General features: G+C 30.0%; 1 long non-coding RNA gene across 1 annotated transcript in view; it reads left to right on the top strand.

Annotated features, from left to right (window-relative positions):
• The window catches only part of LOC129218671 (uncharacterized), a 53,035-nt gene that overhangs the window by 16,905 nt on the left and 9,851 nt on the right, over positions 1-26,279 (top strand). The window contains exon 3 of the long non-coding RNA XR_008580360.1: positions 13,441-13,486. This is a non-coding gene — a long non-coding RNA (uncharacterized LOC129218671). The remainder of the gene's footprint in view (positions 1-13,440; positions 13,487-26,279) is intronic.

Below are 26,279 nucleotides of genomic sequence, written 5' to 3'. Positions count from 1 at the left end.
TCTATTCACTGGTTTGTAATTCACATTCTAAAGCCTAATGATTAAATTTCAACTTGAAAGAGCTTTCAAAAATCTTGCAGTTATAAAGGCTTTATTTGAACAAAAATAACTGAATTCAGTCAATAATTTACGCAGAGACTTGAAATCATGTTATGCAAACTTCCCTATGTTTAATTCCTGAAATCTGAAACCTAATAAATTATATTCATCTTTGAAACATTATAAAACAAGAGAGTTTGTCATGAAAAGTATAATTATGGGCAGTTCTGAAAAAGTTCTTGGATCCTTTTAACAATTCAAAATGTTACTTCCTGGTTAACTAATTTGAATACCTAAAACCATATGATTAAAACTCTATTTTGAAACATAATGAGTCAATCCAGCAATTATGAATCTTTGTCTTGTAAAATGTATTTATGTCCCTGTACAGTAGTACAGTTCTGGAAAAGTTCCTACATCCTTGACAATTAATGTTAATTCCTGGGTCTTAATTCTTGAAACCTGAAAAAGCCAATGTTTAAATCTCAACTTTGAAACATAATGAAACAATCCTGCAACTATGAGAGTTTTTGTCTTGTAAAATGTACTCAGGTACAGTAATGGAAAAGTTAATACATTCCTTATGATTAAAAATGGTAGTTTCAGGGTTCCTAAGTTTAATTCCTAAAACCTAAAAACCCAATGGTCAAATTCAATTTTGAAGCATGATAAAGCAATCCTGCAATTATGAGAGTTTTTGTCTTGTAAAATGTCTGATGTGTGTTCTGGAAGAGTTTATGTCTTTTTAATAACTTAAACTGTTAATTCTGAAGTCTGTAAGTTTAATTCTTGAAACCTGGAACCTGAATGATTAAAACTCAACTTTGAAACATAATGAAACAATCCTGCAATTATGAGAGTTTTTGTCTTGTAAAATGTACTCAGGTACAGTTATGGAAAAGTTCATACATTCCTGACGATTAAAAATGGTAGTTTCTGGGTTCCTAAGTTTAATTCCTAAAACCTGAAAACCCAATGATCAAACTTAATTTAGAAGCATGATAAAACAATCCTGCATTTATAGGAGTTTTTGTCTTGTAAAACGTTTGATGTGTGTTCTGGATGATTTTCTATATACTTTTAATAATCTAAAATGTTAATTCTTAAGTCTGTAAGTTTGATTCTTGAAACCTGAAACCTCAATGATTTAAACTTAACTTTGAAACATAATGAAACAATCCTGCAATTATGAGAGTTTTTGTCTTGTAAAATGTATTTATGTACTTGTATAGCAAGCACAGGTCTCAAAAAATTCCTACAACGTCAACAATTAAAATGTTAATTCACGAATCTCTAAATTTATTTCTCAAACTTGTTACCCAATGATTAAAATTCAACTTTGAAACACAATGAAATAATCCTACAATTATAAGAATTTGTTTCATGTAAAATGTACTTACATGCAGTTTCGAAAAAGTTTTTGCATCCATTTAACAATTAAAAATGTTAATTCCAAATCCATAACTTTAGTTCCTGAAACCCTATGATTAAAAGTCAATTTTGAAACATAATGAAACAATCCTGCAATTATGAGAGTTTTTGCCTGCTAAAATGTCTGATGTATGTTCTGGAAGAGTTTCTATGCCCTTTTAGTAATTTAAAATGTTGATTCTTAAGTCTGTAATTTTAATTATTGAAATCTGAAACCCAATGATTAAAACTCAACTTTGAAGGATAATGAAACAATCCTGCAATTATGAGAGTTTTTTGCCTTGTAAAATGTTTTACGTGTGTTCTGGAAGAGTTTCCATGCACAGTTCTGGAAAAGTTCCTTTATCCTTTACAATATAAATGTTTATTCTTGACACCCTCTTTGATTTCTTAAACTTGATACCCAATTATTAAAACTCAATTTTGAAGCATAATGAAACAATCCTGCCTGCAATTACGAGAGTTTTTGCCTGCTAAGATGTCTGATGTATGTTCTGGAAGAGTTTCTATGCCCTTTTAGTAATTTAAAGTGTTGATTCTTAAGTCTGTAATTTTAATTATTGAAATCTGAAACCCAATGATTAAAACTCAACTTGAAACATAATGAAACAATCCTGCAATTATGAGAGTTTTTGTCTTGTAAAATGTTTTATGTGTGTACTGGAAGAGTTTCCATGCACAGTTCTGGAAAAGTTCCTTTATCCTTTACAGTAAAAATGTTTATTCTTGACTCCCTCGGTTTGATTTCTGAAACTTGAAACACAATGATTAAAACTCAATTTTGAAACATAATGAAACAATCCTACTATTATGAAAGTCTTTGCCATGTACTTTTTTACAGTTCTTTAAAAAAGTTTTTACATTTGTTTAACAAATGAAAATGTTAATTCCTGAGACCCTAAGTTCAATTTTTAAAATCTGAAACCCAATGATTAAAACTCAACTTTGATGCATAATGAAACAATCCTGCAATAATGAGAGTTTGTGTCTTGTAAAATGTTTTATGTGTGTTCTGGAAGAGTTTCCATGCACAGTTCTGGAAAAGTTCCTTTATCCTTTACAGTAAAAATGTTTATTCTTGACTCCCTCTTTGATTTCTGAAACTTGAAACCCAATGATTAAAACTCAATTTTGAAGCATAATGAAACAATCCTGCAATTATGAGAGTTTTTGCCTGCTAACATGTCTGATGTATGTTCTGGAAGAGTTTCTATCCCCTTTTAGTAATTTAAAATGTTGATTCTTAAGTCTGTAATTTTAATTATTGAAATCTGAAACCCAATAATTAAAACTCAACTTTGAAACATAATGAAACGATCCTGCAATTATGAGAGTTTTTGTCTTGTAAAATGTTTTATGTGTGCTCTGGAAGAATTTCCATGCACAGTTCTGGAAAAGTTCCTTTATCCTTTACAGTAAAAATGTTTATTCTTGACTCCCTCAGTTTGATTTCTGAAACTTGAAACCCAATGATTAAAACTCAATTTTGAAACATAATGAAACAATCCTGCAATTATGAGAGTCTTGGCCATGTTAGATGTACTTTTTTACAGTTCTTTAAAAGTTTTTACATTTGTTTAACAAATGAAAATGTTAATCCCTGAGACCCTAAGTTCAATTTTTAAAACCTGAAACCCAATGATTAAAACTGAATTTTGAAGCATAATGAAACAATCCTGCAATTATGAGAGTTTTTGCCTGCTAAAATTTCTGATGTATGTTCTGGAAGAGTTTCTATGCCCTTTTAGTAATTTAAAATGTTAATTCCTGAGACCCTAAGTTCAATTTTTAAAACCTGGAACCCAATGATTAAAACTCAACTTTGAAGCATAATGAAACAATCCTGCAATTATGAGAGTTTTTGCCTGCTAACATGTCTGATGTATGTTCTGGAAGAGTTTCTATCCCCTTTTAGTAATTTAAAATGTTGATTCTTAAGTCTGTAATTTTAATTATTGAAATCTGAAACCCAATGATTAAAACTCAACTTTGAAACATAATGAAACGATCCTGCAATTCTGAGAGTTTTTGTCTTGTAAAATGTTTTATGTGTGCTCTGGAAGAATTTCCATGCACAGTTCTGGAAAAGTTCCTTTATCCTTTACAGTAAAAATGTTTATTCTTGACTCCCTCGGTTTGATTTCTGAAACTTGAAACCCAATGATTAAAACTCAATTTTGAAGCATAATGAAACAATCCTGCAATTATGAGAGTTTTTGCCTGCTAAAATGTCTGATGTATGTTCTGGAAGAGATTCTATGCCCTTTTAGTAATTTAAAATGTTGATTCTTAAGTCTGTAATTTTAATTATTGAAATCTGAAACCCGATGATTAAAACTCAACTTTGAAACATAATGAAACGATCCTGCAATTATGAGAGTTTTTGTCTTGTAAAATGTTTTATGTGTGTTCTGGAAGAGTTTCCGTGCACAATTCTGGAAAAGTTCCTTTATCCTTTACAGTAAAAATGTTTATTCTTGACTCCCTCAGTTTGATTTCTGAAACTTGAAACCCAATGATTAAAACTCAATTTTGAAACATAATGAAACAATCCTGCAATTATGAGAGTCTTGGCCATGTTAGATGTACTTTTTTACAGTTCTTTAAAAGTTTTTACATTTGTTTAACAAATGAAAATGTTAATTCCTGAGACCCTAAGTTCAATTTTTAAAACCTGAAACCCAATGATTAAAACTAAACTTTGAAGCATAATGAAACAATCCTGCAATTATGAGAGTTTTTGTCTTGTAAAATGTTTTATGTGTGTTCTGGAAGAGTTTCCATGCACAGTTCTGGAAAAGTTCCTTTATCCTTTACAGTAAAAATGTTTATTCTTGACTCCCTCGGTTTGATTTCTGAAATTTGAAACCCAATGATTAAAACTCAATTTTGAAGCATAATGAAACAATCCTGCAATTATGAGAGTTTTTGCCTGCTAAAATTTCTGATGTATGTTCTGGAAGAGTTTCTATGCCCTTTTAGTAATTTAAAATGTTAATTCCTGAGACCCTAAGTTCAATTTTTAAAACCTGAAACCCAATGATTAAAACTCAACTTTGAAGCATAATGAAACAATCCTGCAATTATGAGAGTTTTTGCCTGCTAACATGTCTGATGTATGTTCTGGAAGAGTTTCTATCCCCTTTTAGTAATTTAAAATGTTGATTCTTAAGTCTGTAATTTTAATTATTGAAATCTGAAACCCAATGATTAAAACTCAACTTTGAAACATAATGAAACGATCCTGCAATTATGAGAGTTTTTGTCTTGTAAAATGTTTTATGTGTGTTCTGGAAGAGTTTCCATGCACAGTTCTGGAAAAGTTCCTTTATCCTTTACAGTAAAAATGTTTATTCTTGACTCCCTCTTTGATTTCTGAAATTTGAAACCCAATGATTAAAACTCAATTTTGAAGCATAATGAAACAATCCTGCAATTATGAGAGTTTTTGCCTGCTAAAATGTCTGATGTATGTTCTGGAAGAGTTTCTATGCCCTTTTAGTAATTTAAAATGTTGATTCTTAAGTCTGTAATTTTAATTATTGAAATCTGAAACCCAATGATTAAAACTCAACTTTGAAACATAATGAAACGATCCTGCAATTATGAGAGTTTTTGTCTTGTAAAATGTTTTATGTGTGTTCTGGAAGAGTTTCCATGCACAGTTCTGGAAAAGTTCCTTTATCCTTTACAGTAAAAATGTTTATTCTTGACTCCCTCGGTTTGATTTCTGAAACTTGAAACCCAATGATTAAAACTCAACTTTGAAGCATAATGAAACAATCCTGCAATAATGAGAGTTTTTTTCTTGTAAAATGTTTTATGTGTGCTCTGGAAGAATTTCCATGCACAGTTCTGGAAAAGTTCCTTTATCCTTTACAGTAAAAATGTTTATTCTTCACTCCCTCTTTGATTTCTGAAACTTGAAACCCAATGATTAAAACTCAGTTTTGAAGCACAATGAAACAATCCTGCAATTATGAGAGTTTTTGCCTGCTAAAATTTCTGATGTATGTTCTGGAAGAGTTTCTATGCCCTTTTAGTAATTTAAAATGTTAATTCCTGAGACCCTAAGTTCAATTTTTAAAACCTGAAACCCAATGATTAAAACTAAACTTTGAAGCATAATGAAACAATCCTGCAATTATGAGAGTTTTTGTCTTGTAAAATGTTTTATGTGTGTTCTGGAAGAGTTTCCATGCACAGTTCTGGAAAAGTTCCTTTATCCTTTACAGTAAAAATGTTTATTCTTGACTCCCTCTTTGATTTCTGAAATTTGAAACCCAATGATTAAAACTCAATTTTGAAGCATAATGAAACAATCCTGCAATTATGAGAGTTTTTGCCTGCTAAAATGTCTGATGTATGTTCTGGAAGAGTTTCTATGCCCTTTTAGTAATTTAAAATGTTGATTCTTAAGTCTGTAATTTTAATTATTGAAATCTGAAACCCAATGATTAAAACTCAACTTTGAAACATAATGAAACGATCCTGCAATTATGAGAGTTTTTGTCTTGTAAAATGTTTTATGTGTGTTCTGGAAGAGTTTCCATGCACAGTTCTGGAAAAGTTCCTTTATCCTTTACAGTAAAAATGTTTATTCTTGACTCCCTCGGTTTGATTTCTGAAACTTGAAACCCAATGATTAAAACTCAACTTTGAAGCATAATGAAACAATCCTGCAATAATGAGAGTTTTTTTCTTGTAAAATGTTTTATGTGTGCTCTGGAAGAATTTCCATGCACAGTTCTGGAAAAGTTCCTTTATCCTTTACAGTAAAAATGTTTATTCTTCACTCCCTCTTTGATTTCTGAAACTTGAAACCCAATGATTAAAACTCAGTTTTGAAGCACAATGAAACAATCCTGCAATTATGAGAGTTTTTATCTTGTAAAATGTATTTATGTTCATGTGCGTACAGTTCAATATGTGGAGTACAATGCATTTTTATGTCATAACTAACTAGGTTTTAATGAACAAATTAATGTGGGTTTTTCCTTCAAATCATAATACACCATGCCTTAAAGAAAAAATGAAAATAAATTTCCTCTTTTAAAGTTGTAGGAAGTTTTTACTTTTTAATCTTGAGTACATAATTACAAAATAAGTTTGTCAAAAACTGAACTCAACAGAATCCTTGAAAGAAAAGTCCACAGAACGTATTGCGAAAAAAGTTTTGTAAAAACTGAATCGGTTATTTCAAAGCAAGTAGTTATTAGAAATCAAGTAATGTTACTATGGAGATTTTGTACATTATTTCATTTTTCTCTATTATTAAATGAATTCTTATATGAAATTACAATAACTCTGTTCAGCGAAAAAATATCTTCATAATGCTTCTGACCTAATTTTTGCTGATTATTGTGGAAATTGACCTCCTGGGTATGGCCACCATTTTCCCCACTCACTTCCCACTTTTTTGAAAATTGTGCTCGCAGTTTTTGACAGCTCTATAGCTATTAATTTTATTTAGAGGACGAGGGAGCAGGTTATCAGCCAACAACACCTTTAAGAGGCTAAAGACATGCAAATATCAAAAGCATGAATCTTAGGAGCAAGTTAGGAGACCCATGCAGGTATTCCTCCCAGAAATATTTTAAAAATAATCAAAACCAATCTTTTTTTTTCTCCCAGCAGTTTATTTAACAACTTTCCACATATTTTTAGGCATTAAAACAGATTGCATGACTCACTCTTATGAACTCCTTGTTCAAAAGAAATTTTCACATTGAAAAAAAATGGAAGCATTGCATTTTGTATAGTCAGAGTCTCATCATTGATCTTCTGTAAAAAAAACTTTTCTGTATGATTCAACTTTCCCAGATATAATTAAGATTAAAATGAACTTAAGTATGCTCATAATATAGCCTTAAAGTATATTTATATTTCTGGGGATGTTGCATTATGGAGAAAAAAAGAAAAATCAGTGCAGTACAGTTCTTACTAATATATATATATATATATATATATATATATATATATATATATATATATATATATATATATATATATATATATATATATATAATAAATATTTTATAAATGCTGAAAGTTAATGTGTTCCAGTTTTAGCTGTAATTATAAAGTGTCAATAAGCACACTCTGTCACTGGCAGAATTTTTATCTCAAAATTTTCCTGTAATGAGCAAGTACTTAATAGTATGCTTATATATGTTACTGCCGAATTTTGACACTTAATGATAATGTGTTTATTTTAATTATGATAATTCATTTTAGGGAATGTCTGTTTTTGAAAGTTTTGAATCTGACTTCATTTAAAAAATGTTTTAATAATTTTTATGCAGCAAATCATGGTTTTGAATTGTTTTCATCAAGGAATTTATTTACGGTATTATAGGTAAAGTATGTAGATATCTTTCTCACATGTGTTATTAATTAATGATATTTTAAGTACCATATATATTTTCTTTCTCTCTCTAGTGTGGTTATTCGTATAAATTTTATTCTTACTATGCATTGTCTACAAAATTTCTCATTTATCACAAAAGTAAATACTTTTATACATTAAATATCATGCAGTATTGACTAAATGAAAGGTTTTTTTTTTTTTGGAAAAGGGTAGTCTCTTTTATTATTATGTTAGTAATCAAATGAAACGACCCGCTTTTATTTCATTATTATTTAGGGGGGGGGGGGAGTCTGTAGTTTCAAAAAAGTGATTTTTTTTATTTTTTTCCCCCGTCTTGTAGTTAAACATTTCTAAAATATATTCCCAAATTTCAAGTTGTTTCGAGCAAAATTCTCGAAGTTATCAAGTATTCAGTCTGTTGCTTCAAACTGTAGCTTTGACAGCTACCGAAGAATGCAGCTATTCTGTCAGCTGCGAACGCTCAGAATGTCAGTGCTGCTTGCTTGGTATTAGTTAAACAAAATATAAATAAATAATGAAAAAAGAAAAGGCTTAGGAAATCAAAGTTGCTACAGGAACTGTCTTGTATGTAGCTCGAATTGATGCCTTTTACAGTGCTGGCCAAATTATCAGACTAAGACTTTTAAAAGCAAATTTTTTATTGATTACATAACTACAGACACATTAACGAACAGTGAAATAATTATCTAATATTAAGTATGCATTCCCTTGCTCTTGATGAGCATTTTAAGTCTTTTTGGCATACTTTTCACATGGCTTACACCATTTCTTAACTTTTTTTAAAATGGAGGTAAAAAATAGTTTATACTCACTATTATATATACTCACATACACAAACTCATTAATTACCTAAAACTAACTTTAAATATAACAGAACACACTAGTAAGAAGAACTAATGAACTGTTTAAGCTGATTGAGGTTATGTTCCTGGTAGGTAGATAAACAAAGAACATAAACAAAGCAGACAGTGCTGCCACCTGCAAACATTAAATTATGCTAAAACAACATAATAATCAGTGTACAGTATGTACTGTACTTTAACAGTAAAATAAATAGTATTTTAATACAAATAGTGTACAAAAAAACAAAAAAGAAACTCTAGTCTAATAATTTGGCCAGCACTGTATGTAAACACGTACTTTAACACCAACATGATGTGACCAAAATGCTAAATATGGTTCCCCCCCCCCCCCCTTCTTATTTGATCTCCACTTTTCTCGTATGTTGGCAGCCAGTGTCAGCCTTCTAGGTAAAGAAGTACGCACTCTGGTTCTCTAGTTGTATACGAGCTCTGTGGGTCTAGTAGTACTTTCTTTTATAATTTTTTTTTGAAGACTTATGAGAATGGAATAAATTTACAAACTTCTTACTATACCCTCTGACAAAATTATTCACAACTACGTAAAACACAGCGGCGTAGAAGAGAATGTAATATTTCTTGTGTATTAGGTTCTTGTCCCTTACATTTTTATCTAAAATCTCTGACAATGAATATTTGAGCGTTATCTGTATCCGTTACAAAATATAATCCACTTATAATAGCCCAAATAACAGCCCCGTATCGTGTCAAAATATGTTCGAAAACAGTTGACATTACAGTTATAAGAATAGGATGAATTTTTTACTACTTAGGAGTCACAAATTTTTGTGTGGTACCTTGAACTACGTAAATTGACTTATTTAGCATACGCTGCAAAGATGCGAAGCTGTCATTAAATCTGGTGGAGGAGCAACTGAGGAGTTTACTTTCATAACGGACTATATACTGTACAGTATGTACTGTACTTTAACAGTAAAATAAATAGTATTTTAGTACAAATAGTGCACAAAAAATATAAAAAAAACTCTTTAGTCTAATAATTTGGCCAGCACTGTAGATTCTAAAACTTTAAACCCGTTTTTCTGAAAACCAATTTTTCAACGTTGGTGTTCACTCCCATTTTAAAACCAATTGACCTATCCATTTCAAATTTTGTACACACATTCTACACATAAAAAACCTCCCCCCTACATTGAGTTTGTGTTTTTAATGTGTTTTTTACTAACAAAATAGTGGAATTTTTCATGAAAAATAGCACTTTTAACTTCAAATGTCTGCCAAAAATTTTAAAGTCAAACAAAAAAAGATCTGAGAATGTAGGGGGAAGATTACTTAATATTTTGACTGAATTCAAATAGAATTTGATATCAGATAAATGTCAGCTGAGATAGTGTGAACACTGCAAATCATCTTTCTCCAAAGGTGCTCTGGGAAAAGCTCTGTCACCGGCTTGTCTGTAGATATTTTTTGATCAAACATTTATAGCATATTCTTAAAACCATATATAATAATACACAAAACGTTTTAATAAATTTAATCAAACCATTTTTTAAAAAAAAATTCGTAAAAGAAGTTAATTTTTTGACGCTAAAAACCCTACCCCTCCCTTAAAATTGTGGTTCAATATAAATTATCTTTCAAATTCAGAAGTACTTAAAATTAACGGCATTTAACTTATCTAGAAGAATTATTTCTGTAATATGTTTGATTCTGGAAGTTTACAGAAAAATTTATTGTTCAAAATAAAAAAGCATGCTTAGTAGATACAAAACTGTGTTCACAAGTACTTTTATTGTCATACTTAAAATTCTTAAAATTCCATCTGGGTTTTCCTGCATCAAATTTTGTGCTGATTTGTAGGTAATAAAATTAATCAGGATTATATGGGGCTAATGCCCTATAACGAGTGAAATATCCATTTACATATAGGAACATAAATTAAACTTTCTGGCACAAGATAACAATTTTTTGCTTTTATAAATAAATATTGCTGAGCTGTCCTTGATAAAAGATAAGTTAAGATTTGGTGGATGCAACAAAATACATTTATCTTCAAATAGTTACGAAATTGTTAAAAATGCAGTAATGGTCAGTGATGGAAGTACCATTTCAGTTTTCAATACAATAAATAGTACTTGTTTATTAGTCAAATGTACACAAGGCTTTTCACTTTCATTTAATTTTCAGCTCATATAATGCAATTTGTTTATTTCCCCTTATAGTTCTGTTTTTATAGTGTAGTATTGTGTTATCTGTATTAAATTTGATTTGAATCATATGCATTTGCATTAAAATTGGTTTTACATCATATAATAGTTTCTTGATGAAATATTTCTTAAGATAAATTTTCTTTGTTTTTAAAAAGATCAATTTGAAGTTTAATTATATTTATTAATGCTAAAAATCTGTTCATGTCTTTATCACTCAGTGTTAAGTCTCTGTATTACAAGTGTTTTTATTTGTTCATTTTTGTGTTGTATTTTTCTATGTTTTTACTAGTGTTCATATTTTAAAATTAAAGTATTTATAACACCCAAAACTAAACAGAATAAGCTGTGCAATTAATCAGTTAACAGTATTTTCCATCATTGAAGTTAGTATCACGCTTGCAGATTTCGTTTTGTCATATCGTGGATATATAGTTTAAGTTATGTATACTTTCTTTTGTATGTGCACAGGTAAACATATACAGTAAAATCCCTCTAATGCGGACACGAACGGGACAATTTTTTTGTCCACAATAGAGGGGTGTCTGCAGGAGAGGGGTTAAATAATGTTATTTGCCTGGGAACCGGGGAATTAAAAATTGGCCGCATAAAAGGGATGTCCATTAGGAGGGTTTTTACTGTATATAACTACTAGACATTCTGATGTGTGACTTGTAACATTAGAGTTTGCCCCAGTGCTCAAGGTGTACTGAACAAATAGTTTTTCTTTACTCTTACCCCACACTGAGCTAAGTGTAAATTAAAATTGCTTGTTCTAAACCAAGCACATAACTTAATGTTATGTAGTACAAATGATGTTTTCCTATTTTTATGCAGCTCCAAGATTAAATAAAAAAATAAGTGTATTAGTATCTAGTTTATTTCTTCTTATGGTTAGCTCAATAACTTGACATTTTCAGAATATGACTAGAGACATACTTTTTATAGAGTTAATTAGTGTGAGTCTCCCATCTGAGTCTACATTTCTCTTTAATTTTATAAAATCCATGAAAGCTGACTCACTGAACTTACTCTTCAAACAATCCTTGTTTGATGTAATACTGTGTTTCTTCATTATGTATTGTGTTATTCTAGTAGCAATTATTGAAAGAAATTGTTGTTGAATACATTTGTTTATGTAGTTACTCTCTAATTTTGCGTGCAGTATTGGCATAATGTTTATTATGTATTATCATTTTCCAGGGGTCTGTCCAGAATTTCTCACAGGGTCCATTTTTTGTGAAAATCAAATAATTTTGTGAAAAATCAATTAATTTTGTAAAAAATCAAAAAATTTTGCAAAAAAAAAAAAAAAAAAAAGCAAAAACTAAGTTTTAAAATTTTGAGATGATGCAGACTGCATCATTGACACTTAAAGTTGAGTGTTTTCCCTCTTTTCTGTTGAGAATATCATTCTTGAGCGTTTTTCTAGTATTCGGGGAGGGGGTTGCATCTCTCTCTGGGAGGTGAGCCACCCCTCAAGTATCAGTATTTATCTACCATTCTACATTATGTTAAATAATACTGGAAATGTTTTATGTATAGTATTTAAAATAATTGTAAGAACAAAATTCAGGCAGGGGTTCAGCATTTAACTTTTTGACCCAAGACACTGTTAAAGAGCACAGAATTTCCTTTAAAACTTATAAATGCCATGATTTTTACAAAAATAAAATAAGATTTTATTTGTATACCTCTTAACAAAGCATACTAAACATTGAAAATTCGAAAAATCCGATGCTCTCTTTGCATCAAAAGTATAAAACAGCTTGTAAAAGAAATATTTTTAATCAAATTATTTTATAATTGCATTTTAGAGTAATATGATAACCATATCATTAATATCTGGACACAGTTGAAGCAAAATGAAACATAATAATAATAATAATAATTAAACCATCGATTCGGCATTTTAATTTTTAACTCATAAAAGAAAATGGAATTTTGCTTTAAAACTTGAAATAAGCGTTGTTACAAAAATAAAGAGACTTTTCATTTATTTGCATCCTAATAAAGTCAAGTTAGCTTGAAAAAAGAACAAAATATGATTCTCATATTGGATGTAAAAAGATTGCATTTCTCAAAATGTAGGCATCTAAAGAAAAAAACGGTAAATAAAAGAATTTTTTTAAAGTTAATTCTCCTTTTTAGAATCGATAAATAAAACCCATATAACTTTCTCCCAAAATAACAGTTTAACATTGCACCGTCAAATGCAAAGTGGCAATAAGTTTGAAGTTGGTAATCCTATCAGTATAGATGAAGTAGACCACAGTGTATCCTAATTTTAAGGGAACATTAAGAAAGAAAGGGGGGAGGGGGAGGATAAATAAAAATAAAACTGCTATTACTGATGCCCAGGGGAAATGTGTTAAAACTTTCTTCCATGTTTAACTTACAGGCAGGCTATGCATTTATATATATTGAATGATAACTGATGATTTAGCATAATATCTTAATTTGTATGCATACTATGAAAATAACTAATATTGCATTGTAATAAATAAAACTAGTAAAAATGTTTTTAAATTTATTAATTTTATCAATGCAGGTTTGGTGTGAAAAACAGAAACTGTGTTGTTCTTGAATTTTGTTAAGTAAGTATTGAAAATTTTTCTTTTTTTCTTATTTTCTATGACATGTGCACTCTTGATGTTCAAAAAGTCTTTTATCTATTCTGGATTACTATGGAGTGGTTCTTCATTCATTAACACGTATGTCACACAACACAACAGTTGAAAAGCATTTCACCTAAAATGCCAGAGCTTCTATGGTGAGAAATTAATTCAATATTTCCCTGCAGTTGGTATCCATAAACTGAAATTCAGTAGCTCTAAAAAAAAGTTTACTTTAAAGAATTTCTAAAATGTAGGATCTTAAAGTCTTCTGAAGTAAATGCATTTAATTTTGCTTTCTTATTCATCCATTATCTAGTGACATTGCAATAGTCAGGGCCCCTACATACCTACCTTTTTTGGATTGGGCATAAAATTTATGCATTTTATCTGTTTTTTATGGGTCAGTCGTGATGCAATTCTTCACACCTTTCACTGCCAAATCTGATGTTTTTTGCTGGAGCTTCCCACATGTTTAGGTCCAGATATACTCTTAACTATAATTTTCTTCTGAATTTAGAATTTTAGCAGAATTTTCAAAAAAGAATTGCTACAAACCCTCTAAAAATCAAGCACAACAAAAAAATTTAATAAATTTACCCAAATCAATTATTTTTGTTTCCAATATTTTTTAAGGACAATTAATTGTGTTGTTAACTTTTAATGTTGTTCACCATAGCTACATTAAAATATATTTATTTTAATTTAAATATATTTATTATAAGTTTTTTTATTCATTTCTTTTTGCTATTCAATGGATGGTTGCCCTCCACCATTTTTATTTTTTTGAAACCCATCTCCCTAAAAGCTGTACATAAAAGATGTTCAAAACCACTTTTATTTTTTCTCTAATCTTGAACTTTGATTTTTTAGAGGCAGTCAAACGTTTTTTCTAGGTCAAAAAAGAGATTTGTAGACCTTTGCTGTTTGGTCAAAATCTCTTCGAATTGCATTTATGGCAGTTAATTTTACATTTTGATGTTGAAGTACATAAGATAATAATCTTACATGCTCAGTTATGTGGCTGTGACTTAATAATTTTAATAATGGCAACAGGTTGAAGTTCAAGGTCAAATGTAAAATTTTTACTCATTTCAAAGGGGGATAACTCACTTAATGGACGAAAACACAAAATAAAATGTGGCAATAACTAATAACTGGAATCATGCTAATAAGAAAATGTAACTGTTGTTGTGTGTTTGTTTACCCTTAATAGGTTGCAGCTCCTCAAAAATCAGAAAAAGGACATTTTTAGACCCCTGTAAGCGAAAAGAGGATGGAATTGAAAATTAAATTTCTTAACCAATTGAATATTCTATTCAAGTACTATGCATGTTTTACATATTGTTTTGTGTATTAAGTTTGCAAAAAAGATAGTTTTTTGAAATTGAGTAGTTTTATTAGTTAAGGCACACACTAAAATAGAAAAAAAAAAGTGTGAAAACATCATTGCATATTCTTAAATTATGAATATTACACACTATATAATGTATATATCTATATACAGTCGAACCTCTATATATCGAACTTCCACATACCAAAATTTTCTATATATCGAAATTTCAGCAAATTCCTATGTTCATTACATAGAAAAATTGTTTCTATATATCGAAAAAATCTCTATATATCGAAAAAATTTTCCATACATTCATAGATTTTTTTTTCTCCACTTCAGACTTTTTGTCTCATGAAAAATGAAAGTTACGGGAGAAAATTATATTCACTAAAGGTTGCTACAAAACTCATAAGGAATCTGGAGTTGAGGGCTGTGTAGATAGGTCGTTGCTACGTTCTGTAGTTCTTAAATTCTCTCAAGTTTATTTCAAATCTAAGTTGTAACCAGTAACACTGTAAATTCAGTTTCAAGTTATCCCTTTTGTCAGTTGATTATTATTCCTAGTTTTTTAGCTTCAGTAAAAATCATTCAAGTGAAGTAGATTGATTTTTTACTTTTTTCTTGATTACACTGTCAAAACGACCCCCCCCCCCTAATGTTGCGAATCAAGTTAATTGCAGAAGAATGAAGATGTATGACAGCGCAAAAATGTAATTTCTGTTAATTTTTTATTTTTCAACTTTCATTTAATTAGAAATTGGGTTTAAAAATTAGAAATTGGGTTTTATACATGAAAATTAGCTTAAATTTTAGTGATTTAGGAGATTTGTACGATAAAATAAGATCGTTTCTATATATCGAAATTTCTATATATCGAATTTTTTTCCGGAAATTTGCTACTTCGATATATGGAGGTCCGACTGTATATAAAAATGGATGTATGTTTGTGGGTGTGTGGGTATATGTGTATGTTCCTTATATAAATCCACAGTTTTCGTCGGATTTCTTCCAAATTTGGCATAGAGGTAAATTGTTACTCAGGAATTTATATAGGCGGGTTTTTGGAATTTAAAAAAGATCCGAAGAGGTTCAAGTTCATATTTTTAATCATAAATTGCTCTTTTCGACACGAACAAATTTTTGTATAGTTATGAATTTAGTCTAAATGAAAAGCCCGTAAAAAACTGCCCTAGATGAAGTCTTCAAAGATTAACTACTATCGTTAAATTTAGGAACTTTGATTCCAAGCTAATAAAAATGATTTGCAACTTATAACCACCAGGATATATTTTAAACACAATCAACACAAAAAGTATCATTAACAACGGCCGTTAAAGTGTCTTAGCGACAAGTGAAACTCATGTTTGGTAAGAGAGCCGTTGATAGGCGAAATAATACTGAACATCGTTTCTTAGCCCCAGGGATTCATTGATGCTACCGATGGTTATACTTAATTTTAATGCTACTGTTAAATTGTAATTTTTAATGTTGTTTAATTAAAAAATCCACAATAGTAAGAATTGTGTGTCATTTTTTATCAGTGTTTTACACGTTAATAGCAGAGAAAATACAAACATTAGTAAGGTATTAATATTACATTCAAGATTGACGTACTATCTTCGACTGTTTCAGCATTAGAATACTTTTATTAAAACCATATGTATTTCATTCACATGATCCTTACCAAATCAATATCCAATGTGTAAATTTTCTGTATACTATTCCTTGATTTATGTTGAATCATTAAGTAATTCAGTTCAACTATAACCAATAACCTAATTCTGTTATATAGAAGTCGCTCCAGGCTATCAAAGAACATGTATGTTTGTGGGTGTGTGGGAGTGTATGTTCCTTCTACAAATCCTAGTTTTCGTCGGATTTCTTCCATATTTAGCACAAAGGTAAATTGTTGCTCAGGATTTCATATAGGCTGGTTTTCAAAATTTTAAAATGACCCAAAATGGTCTAAATTCATATTTTCAGTCATAAAATTGCTCTTTCCAACATGAACAAATTTGTATATAGTTATGAATTTAATCTTAATGAAAAGCCCGTAATAAACTGCCCTACATAAAGTTTCTTCAAAGATTAATTACTATTGTTAAATTTAGGAGTTTTGATTCCAAGCTAATAAAAATGATTTGCAACTTATAACCACCAGGAAATATTTTAAATGCAATCAAAACTAAAGGTATTCTCAACGCTGGCCGTTAATGCCAATTTGCGACTACAGTAAAGCATGTTTGGCAAGAAAACCGAACGAAATGCTGCTTTTAAGCATTTTTTGAATAGCATCCTGCAAAGCAGGAATGCATTGCCGTCTTCGACGGTTCTACTTACTTTGTATGCTTTCTTTTGGTATTTCCGTTGCCGTAATGGTAAAACGAAATAATAGATTAGTATTTCCAACATGTACAGCCCAGAAAATATCAAAACTAGCTCGGTATCAATAATTCATTCATTATCCATGTACCAGCTTTAACAATTTAACTTTGGATGGTCCTTAAAACCAATCTGCATATGTTCTTTATACCATTCCATGATTTACGTCGGATCTTTACCTAATTCCATTCAACTAAGTTTAATCGCTGAGGGCTAACAAAGAACAAGAGTAAAAAATACTAATTTCGCAAATAAATTGCAAAATAATCATATTTGTGCTTAGTAGCGTATCTGGAATTTGTTTTTTAAGGGGGAGGGGGATGGTCATGATGTTTCTTACATGCACATAAGCTACCATACTAAGATTGCCAATATTCGCTAAAATTTAAGGTTTTGCACCTTTTTTGCAAAACCGCACGGAAATATAATTCGGCAGAATTCATACACTTTGGGAGGGTTGGAGTTTTAAGTTTGGAAAAAAATGCAAATAAATATTAATTTATATTTAAACTGTTTTAAACTGCGAAAAATTGCTACGTTTTTTATATAAACAAATTTCTTCATTTGAAATTTCATATTACCTTAACACTCGAGTAATAATACATCTGATGAAGCATCTTGGCCAACTAGCAATAATTTTATAACTGTTAGCAGGTATGATGCAACTTTTGACACTCAGAGATTGCTATTTAAAGGCATGATGAAATATTACTCCACAATATGAAGTTTTTTCTTCAACGTGAAATAAGTTGAAAAAAGCTGCATTCCCAATTAAAAAGCTAAGTTTGATAACTGCTATTGTAAACAATCGAAAAATATTGGAAGTTTGTAGCTACCATTAAGCATTTCAACAGTCACTGAAGAAGTGCTGTGACATACGAATGAACAATTATCACTATAATAGCTTAAACTCTCTTAAACAGTATATGGATTAGGTAAAACACTTTGTAAATCATGTGTAACCTCATTGGACGATTAAGTGCTGTAAATGTATGTGAGATATAACTATTTTCGATACAGAGAGCTTTATGTTACTTGCTCAAGGTTGGTTTCACTCACAAATGTAATTCTTCTTGCTGCTGGGAGGGGGACTAAGAAAAATATTTAGGAGAAAGTTTTGAATTAAATTTATGGATTAGAAAAATTTGAATCATTTAAGTTTTATTATCAAATTAAAATAATTATTCTTATACTTACAATATGTTTCTTCAGTAAATATATGTTATATAGACTACAATAGATACGTAATTTTAGAAGGTGCAGTGATGTTTTCACTTTATATTTCTGTTTTAGTGTGTGCGTTGACTAGAAAAATTACTCAATTTCAAATAACTGTATCATTTTTTCAAACCAAATACACAAAACAATATATACAACATGCATAGTACTTGAATGAAATATTTCATAGCCAATGATATTTTATTTTTAATTCCATCCCTTTTTGGTTTACAGGGGCCTTAAAATGTCATTTTTGTTCTTTTTCTGACTTTTGAGGGGCTATAACCCTTTAAAGGGTAAACAAAGGCACAACAACAGTTACATTTTCTTATTAGCCTGATTCCAGTGATTAGTTTTTGCCACATTTCATTTTGTTTTTTCGTTCTCTAAGCAAGTTACCTCCCTTTAAAATGAATAAAAATCTTACATTTGACCTTGAACTTAAACCTGTTGCCATTATTTTAATTACTAAGTCGCAGCCACATAACTTAGCATGTAAAACTATTATCTTATGTATTTCAACATCAAAATGTAAAATAACTGCCATAAATGAAATTCAAATAGATTTTGGCGAAAGTGCAAAAGTCTAAAGGTCCCATTTTTGACTACAAAATGACTATTAGTGACCTCTAAAAAATCAAAGGTCAAGATGAGAGAAAAAATAAAAGTGGTTTTAATCATCTTTCATGTACAGCTTTAAGGGATATGAGTTTCAAAAAAAAAAGGTCGAGCGCACCCATCTGTGGAATCTGTATAGATTGACCCACTTGTAAAAGAGTACAATATTTTTGCATCTGTGTTCAAAATAATATTTTTTTTTTCCTTTTCTATTCTAGTTCATTATTAAGCTTTGTTAAAAGGCTAGTAATTAAAATGTGTTTATTTACATTAAAACCTTTAGTCGTAAATGTTTAATAAAGTTCTGTAATAATTTTGAGTGAGTTTTCTAAAGTCATGAAGTTAAATGCTGATCTGAATAAAATTTAATTTTAAAACCATATCTTAAAATATTCTCATTGTAAAATAATGCAATGTAAATATTTTTCTCTCCTGTGTTTTGGACTAAAACTCTACAAGACTACCAAAATGTCCTCTTTTCCTTCCAAAGTTTGCTTATAAGGCTTTTTAATGTTTCAGTCAATTTGTCCTCTTTTAAATGGCCCTAAAAAAGTAGTTTTAACAGGCTTTTTCCCCTCACAGTGATCAACAAGCAACGATCGCCTCGAGACTTTCCATCCTTCTCCATTCGACACAGAAATTTCAACTTTGAAGTTAACTTCCTCTATAATAATGTAGAATCTATAAAAAAAAAGTGTATACTCCTTTTTTGGGATTGAAAAGGGGGAAAAGGAGGCATATTTGATCTTTTGGCTTTTTTTGTGCTCTTGCCAGAGCAGAAAAAATAAACCACAGGCTTGAAATTTTACGCAGTAGTTTGTGTTAAAAAATTAATGGGCTATGGCTTAAAGTTCTGCGGAATTTAAAATATTTTGTAAAATTCTTTGTTTGATGTTTTTCTAAAAATCTCAAAAATTCAAGTCTCTTGCTAGAGCAAAAGACAAACTCAGAGTCACAAATTTCCGCACTAAGGCTAAGTGCTCGTAAAAAATTAGATTTTTTTCGGCCCACCCTATTGCTCATATCAGTTTTCTTACACCCACTCAAAAATATTAATTCGAATCTATTCAATCTAATAGCAATTATAAAATTGATTTTTAAAAGTCTGTCTCTAACGTATTTCTTTTCATGTTGATGTCTCTTTTTTGGTTGAGCGCTACAAAATTCTTACTTTAAATGTCTTTTTCAAACATTTTTCAATTTTCAGAAGTTTAAATGTGTATGCTTTTCTCCAATCAGCTTGATTTCAGCTATCATAAAATGTGACTCAAAAAGAGCAAGCTTGGTGAATGGATAAACCAGTTTGTTCAATAAACCATATACTCTTTCCATCTTTCTTCGAAGAATGGGTATTATTATAAAAAAGGGGAGTATGTGCCCTGTAGCATCAGGGTTCACCATCACAACAGGGCAAGTGTGTATGTGTAGGGTGGAGAGGGATTATATTTCAGCTTGCCACCAATAGCATGTGATTTTGCAGAAACTTGTTTGCATGCTTGCAATTTCAATCCTTTTCCATCTTGTAATTTTTAAAATATGAAGTTATTTTATTATGTACAGGGGTGCCTACCTACGCAGACTGTGGCATTGAAATTTTTATAAAGGGGAGGGGGTGTGCCCTTACACTTAAGCGAGGTGGGCACCCCTGTCATATGCTACCCTAAATAGACCTTTTGAATTGTAATAGTCAGACCTCCATACATTGAAGTAGCAATTTTCCGTAAAAAAATTCAATGTATAGAAATTTTGATGCATACAAGGGATCTTTGATCTTCATTAATTACTCCTAGTCAACATTAAAATTATCTCTAATTTTTGTGTTTTAAACTCAATTTCTAATTTTATGAGAATCAGAGTAAATAAAAGTTAATACAACCTTAAATGAATTATTGTGAAACACTTATTGAACACTAGTTTCAAAGAAACCTACTGTATTGCAGTTTTATGTTTTTGAATGAAAGTTTTCAGTAAGTTTCAATGCTTTTGTAACTGCTTTTCAATTTCTTGTAATAGTAGACCCTCTGCTAGCGGAAGTACTAAATTTACCAGAAATGACATTTTTGCACCTTCAAATAATGTCAGCTCCTGATTATTCGCTGGTGGCTTATCCGCGGCCCTTCACACTTTCAATTTTTCTTTTCGGCAATGATTAATTGAATACAGACAAATACACATATTTTAACTCAACAAGTGCTAAGTTTACTTTTCGACATTCCTTATTGCTTTCTTCAATTTCCCTTCCAATGGCATTCAACCTTTTAAGGACAGAGACAGAAACAACCAGACCAGTTCAAACTTTACTTTTACATTGACACAATTTACTGCTTTACATCTGTTATACTAACTGATTTTTAGACGTACTCTACTTCCTGGTTTTTAGACCTACTCTACTTACTGAGTTTTAGATCTACCCTATTTGCGTGCATGAGCGGGTGATCAGACTAGCCTTGAAACAGTTTCTCTGCTCTCCCCTTTGCATTTTTCGTATAACCTAGAGTGGTTTGTTGCAGTTGATCTGCTTGCACAATTTGTTTGCATTTTTGTGCAATTTGTTTGCAGTAATAAGTGATAATTTTCCAGCTTTTGCACATACTGTTGTTTTATCTGTAACTGTATGCGAGTGCTATTGATCTTTTTAAGCAGTATTTGCCAGGGTTGTTTGGTTTATACCACATTGGTTTAAATCAAGTTTTTTTTTTTTTTTTTTTTTTTTAAATTTCATTGTTTTTCCCCAAATGTTCTCATAAATTTTACGTATTTTGTAAAGAGCAAAATCTAGTTAATGTAAAGTAACTAGCAAAGCTTTATAGATAAATTACAAAGTTAATAAATTCAGAAACTTATATTTTTTAAGGTTATGCAAGTTTGCTAAATAGTTTTTATTTTGTTATTTTTCTTTTTTTAAATCTATCAGCTTTCCTATTAGGTACATAAATATGGAAGGCAGTCCAACTAAGTTTTTCTAAAATTACATGGGAAAAAATCCAAGTAGCTCTTTTATAATTTTTTAATTATCATTCTATTTCTGTCTTTTGCATTTCAAAATAGTCCAAAAAGTATATTTCAAACGAAACTTCATATTCTAACTAATTTGCTTGATTACTTTAAATTTGTTGAGATAGATTATGTACCATTGAAACGATGTATAGTGTAAAAATATCTTAAAACTAGAATATTTAAATAACGAGAAAAAGAATAACTGAAGAAGTCCAAGAACACTTAGAGTAGGCATAAAATTGCGTTTATACCTGCACTTTTTGCATTCCCGATAGACGATGCAGTCAGAGCAAGAAAAGATAATGTATAAAATTAATGAAAACAGAAAACATTCATGTAACTCTGTGCTCTAATAAAAAATTAATAAATAAATAAATAAAATAATAAAAAAACGAATAATACCAAATTTTCACTTCTCAAAGAACTTTTTTGATCCCAATATAATGAAAGAAGTCTCATGTATGAATGGTGAAAGAATCAATAAACATTAATTTTTATAGAGTCTTCATTATTAAAATATATTAAAAGAGTAGTTTCATTTTGTACTGAGCCTTTTAGGTAAAATGATTTTTTTTTTCTTTAATAAAAAAAATTGTAGTAATAAATGCTTTAAACCAGTAGAAATAATGTCTACAATGGAAAACTACTTGCCCTGTTTCTGTAATTGTTGTCACTGATACATTTGGTAAACAAATAACATGATTTGTAACCTTTTTTAAAATCTTTAAACTAAATATGCATTGATATTTTGATTTTTAAAGTTGTATAATGTACGTCAGACTTATGATTCATTTGTAGATACTGCAAATATATGATTTTAAAATTACTTTTATTTTTTATTTATAGTAGATAGCTATGATTATGAGGAAATTAATTTGCAAGAATTTATTCTTGGTTAGTTGTAATTACAAATGTCTGAACACTAATCTCAGTAAATTATACCATTTACGTATTGTAATTTTTATAATAGTTAAAGATTTTCAAACTATATTCTCCTATAGAAATCTTTAAATATAAGGAAATAAATTGTACTCTTAATTGTTTAATTATGAAGAAATTAGGTACAAATATGAGTATTAAACATTGCTTAACAATAAATTCATAAAATCTTCATGATTTTCCCAAAATAAAATGGTTTTTCTTACAAATAATAATAAAAACCAGTAATAAAAAAGATAAAAAAGAATTTAAAACACAATTCGACTTAAATGACTTTTACTGAAACTAAAAAGCCTAGGAATGATAATCAGCAGACAAAAGAGATAGTTGCAACTGATACAGTAAAATCAGTTTCAGGCTAAGTATTAAACAAAGCTTGATACCAAATCAAAAACAAAGTAAAATGTAAAGTAAGGTTGCAACCAAGATTTAAAATAAACTTGATTTAATTTTTGAACTTCAGCACAAAACAACGACCTATCTGCCCAACCCCAGCTTCCATGTGAGTTTTGTAGCGACCTTTCCTGAACTTCACTTTTTCTGTAACCTTCATTTTTCATGAGGCTGTCTAAAGTGGAAAAAAATCTCCGAATAGTTTAATAAAAAATTTCGACATGAAACTATTTTTCCACTAATGGACATTGAAATTTGTTAGGAGTTCGATGTATGAAGGTTCGACTGTACTTTATTTTGTTTATCAATATATTTTTGTTAGTTGCGTATTTTTGAGAGAAGTACAAAATTGGAAGAGTGAGCATAATACAGGGGTCTGTCCAGGATTTTTCACAGGGTCCGTTTTTTGTGAAAAATCAAATAATTTTGTGAAAAATGAATTAATTTTGTGAAAAATCAAATAATTTCGCAAAAAAAAAAAAAAAAAAAATTTTTGTTAAAACGAAATTTTACAATTTAGAGATGGCACAAACTGCATCAATTAAACTTAAAGTTGAGTCTTTTACTCTTCTATGTCGAAAAAATCATTCTGGAGTGTTTATCTGATATTTGGCGGGAGTGGGGGGGGGGCATCGCTCTCTCAAGTATCAATATTTATCTACCATTCTACATTATGTTAAATTATACTAGAAATATTCCTGTACAGTATTTAAAATAACTGTAACAAAAAAAAAAATTAAGTAAATAAATAAAATAAAATTCAGAATAGCGTTCAGCATTTGACTTTTTGACCCAAGACACTCTTAAAAAGCACAGAATTTCGTTTAAAGCTTATAAATTCCGTGATTTTAACAAAAATAAAAAGATATTTTAATTGTTTACCTCTTAACAAAGCGTAATAAACATCAAAAATTCGAAAAATCGGATTCCCATAGCGGATGCAAAGAGATCGCAATTCTCAAAGTGAAGGCATCAAAAGTATAAAAACGGCTTGTAAAAGAAATATTTTTGATAAAATTATTTTAAAATTGCATTTAAGAGTCCTATGATAAACATTTCATTAATATCTGTGGACACAGTTGACGCAAAAAAAAAAAAAAAAATAATAATAAATAAAATAAAATAAACCATCTATTCAGCATTTTAATTTTTGACTCATAACAGAAAATTGAATTTTGCTTTAAAAACTTGAAATGAGAGTTCCGACAGAAATATAGAGACTTTTCATTTATTTGCATCCTAATAAAGCGAAGTTAGCTTGGAAAAAGAACAAAATATGATTCTCATATCGGATGTTAAAAGATTGCATTTTTCAAAATGTAGACATCTAAAGAAAAAAAAAACGGTAATTAAAAGCATTTATTTAAAGTTAATCATCCTTGTTAGCATCGAAAAATCAAAACTCATATAATTTTCTCCCAAAATAACAATTAAACATTGCATCACCGCACCGCAAAAACGCAAATATTGACAAGCTGGTAAAATGATAAGACTATTTTCCAATCAAGTCATTATAAAGGTTCAACGCCAGACGCTAAGTGGTGATAATTTTGAAGTTGGTAACCCTATCTGAAGAGATCATATTTTTTCCCCACCCTTACTATCTATCTCTTTGCAGTTCTAAGTTCATTTCGCAGATATATATTATTATTGTTTATTAAATCATGAGCAGGGAGAAAAGTGCTTACCAATGCCTTTTCAGAAAAGTTTACTACAACACCGCTGCTAATTAGCTGTGATAAAACAAACAACCATTATATTTATTTGGCAGTAGCAATTACTTATCACTTGCAGGAGTATCACAAGAGTGCCAATTTTTTTTTTTTTTTTTTCAAAATTAGCCGGTTTAGTATAAGCTGATCCCTCTAATTTGACTTCAAAAAAGGCTCCAAAAATTATCGGTTTATGCACAGAACTATGGTTTATACACTGAAATATGCGTTATTTTGCTTTTGCTCTTTCAATAAACAATTTGAAAGATCCGATCTTGTTTATCATAATTTTGTGAAGGGTCCGTTTTGTTTCACCGGGATTTTGTGAAAGGTCCGTTTTGTTTGTTTGGGATTTTGTGAAAGGTCCGTTTTGGTTGATCGGATTTTTGTGAAGGGTCCGTTAACGGACCCAAATATCCTCTGGCCAGACCCCTGTAATATAATGTTCAGGCATACTAACATTATAACACATGGTTCGAAGGAAAACTGTTTCCTGTTTCATTCTTGTTGCATCTTGCAAATATTTCAATAACTTTGAAATATAAAAGTTGTTTTACTACTCAAAAATGGCTTTTTATACTACTAATTATGTTACTTATTTGTTAATTTTTGGTAGTTGCATATTTTTTTTTGAGGGGGGGGGGTAATTGTTTCTTTCTTTTATTTTAAAATTTAAATACTGTGTGCCTCGCTTAAACTAGTACCGTCAATTCAAACATGTAATATTCAATTGAGCGGAATATTTGATTATGTGGGGGAATGTTTTTTACCTAACCAAACTGTTAACAAGATAATGAATGTTAGTGGTAAAAAGTAATCATGGGTGCAAGACCTTCCGTCTCAGGATGGATTTCCGTCTTGGAGAAAATTTCCGAGACCGAGGTCGGGACGGAAAGAAATTCGATGACTTTCCTTCAGATTTTACTTAAAAAAGAAAAATTGAGTGTTTGAAAAATATGCTTTTTAATTACGGAACCATTCCATAACTACGAATTTACATCAACATTCTCTCGATTTTCCACCATGGGCTTGTGTTGTTTGCAAAGTGCAAACAAACTCCGCGAAGGAGTGACTTTTAACTCCCGCTATTTGACTTTTTTTAGGTTGCTGTTATTCCCAACTCACTGCATTAGAGACCGCGGATTTGCTCGCTGATTTTTCGAATTAATCACTTTTCGTA

This window comes from Uloborus diversus, chromosome 3 (genome assembly GCF_026930045.1).
Source record: "Uloborus diversus isolate 005 chromosome 3, Udiv.v.3.1, whole genome shotgun sequence".
Taxonomy (NCBI): domain Eukaryota; kingdom Metazoa; phylum Arthropoda; class Arachnida; order Araneae; family Uloboridae; genus Uloborus; species Uloborus diversus.
This window is presented reverse-complemented; position numbering and strand designations above follow the sequence as displayed.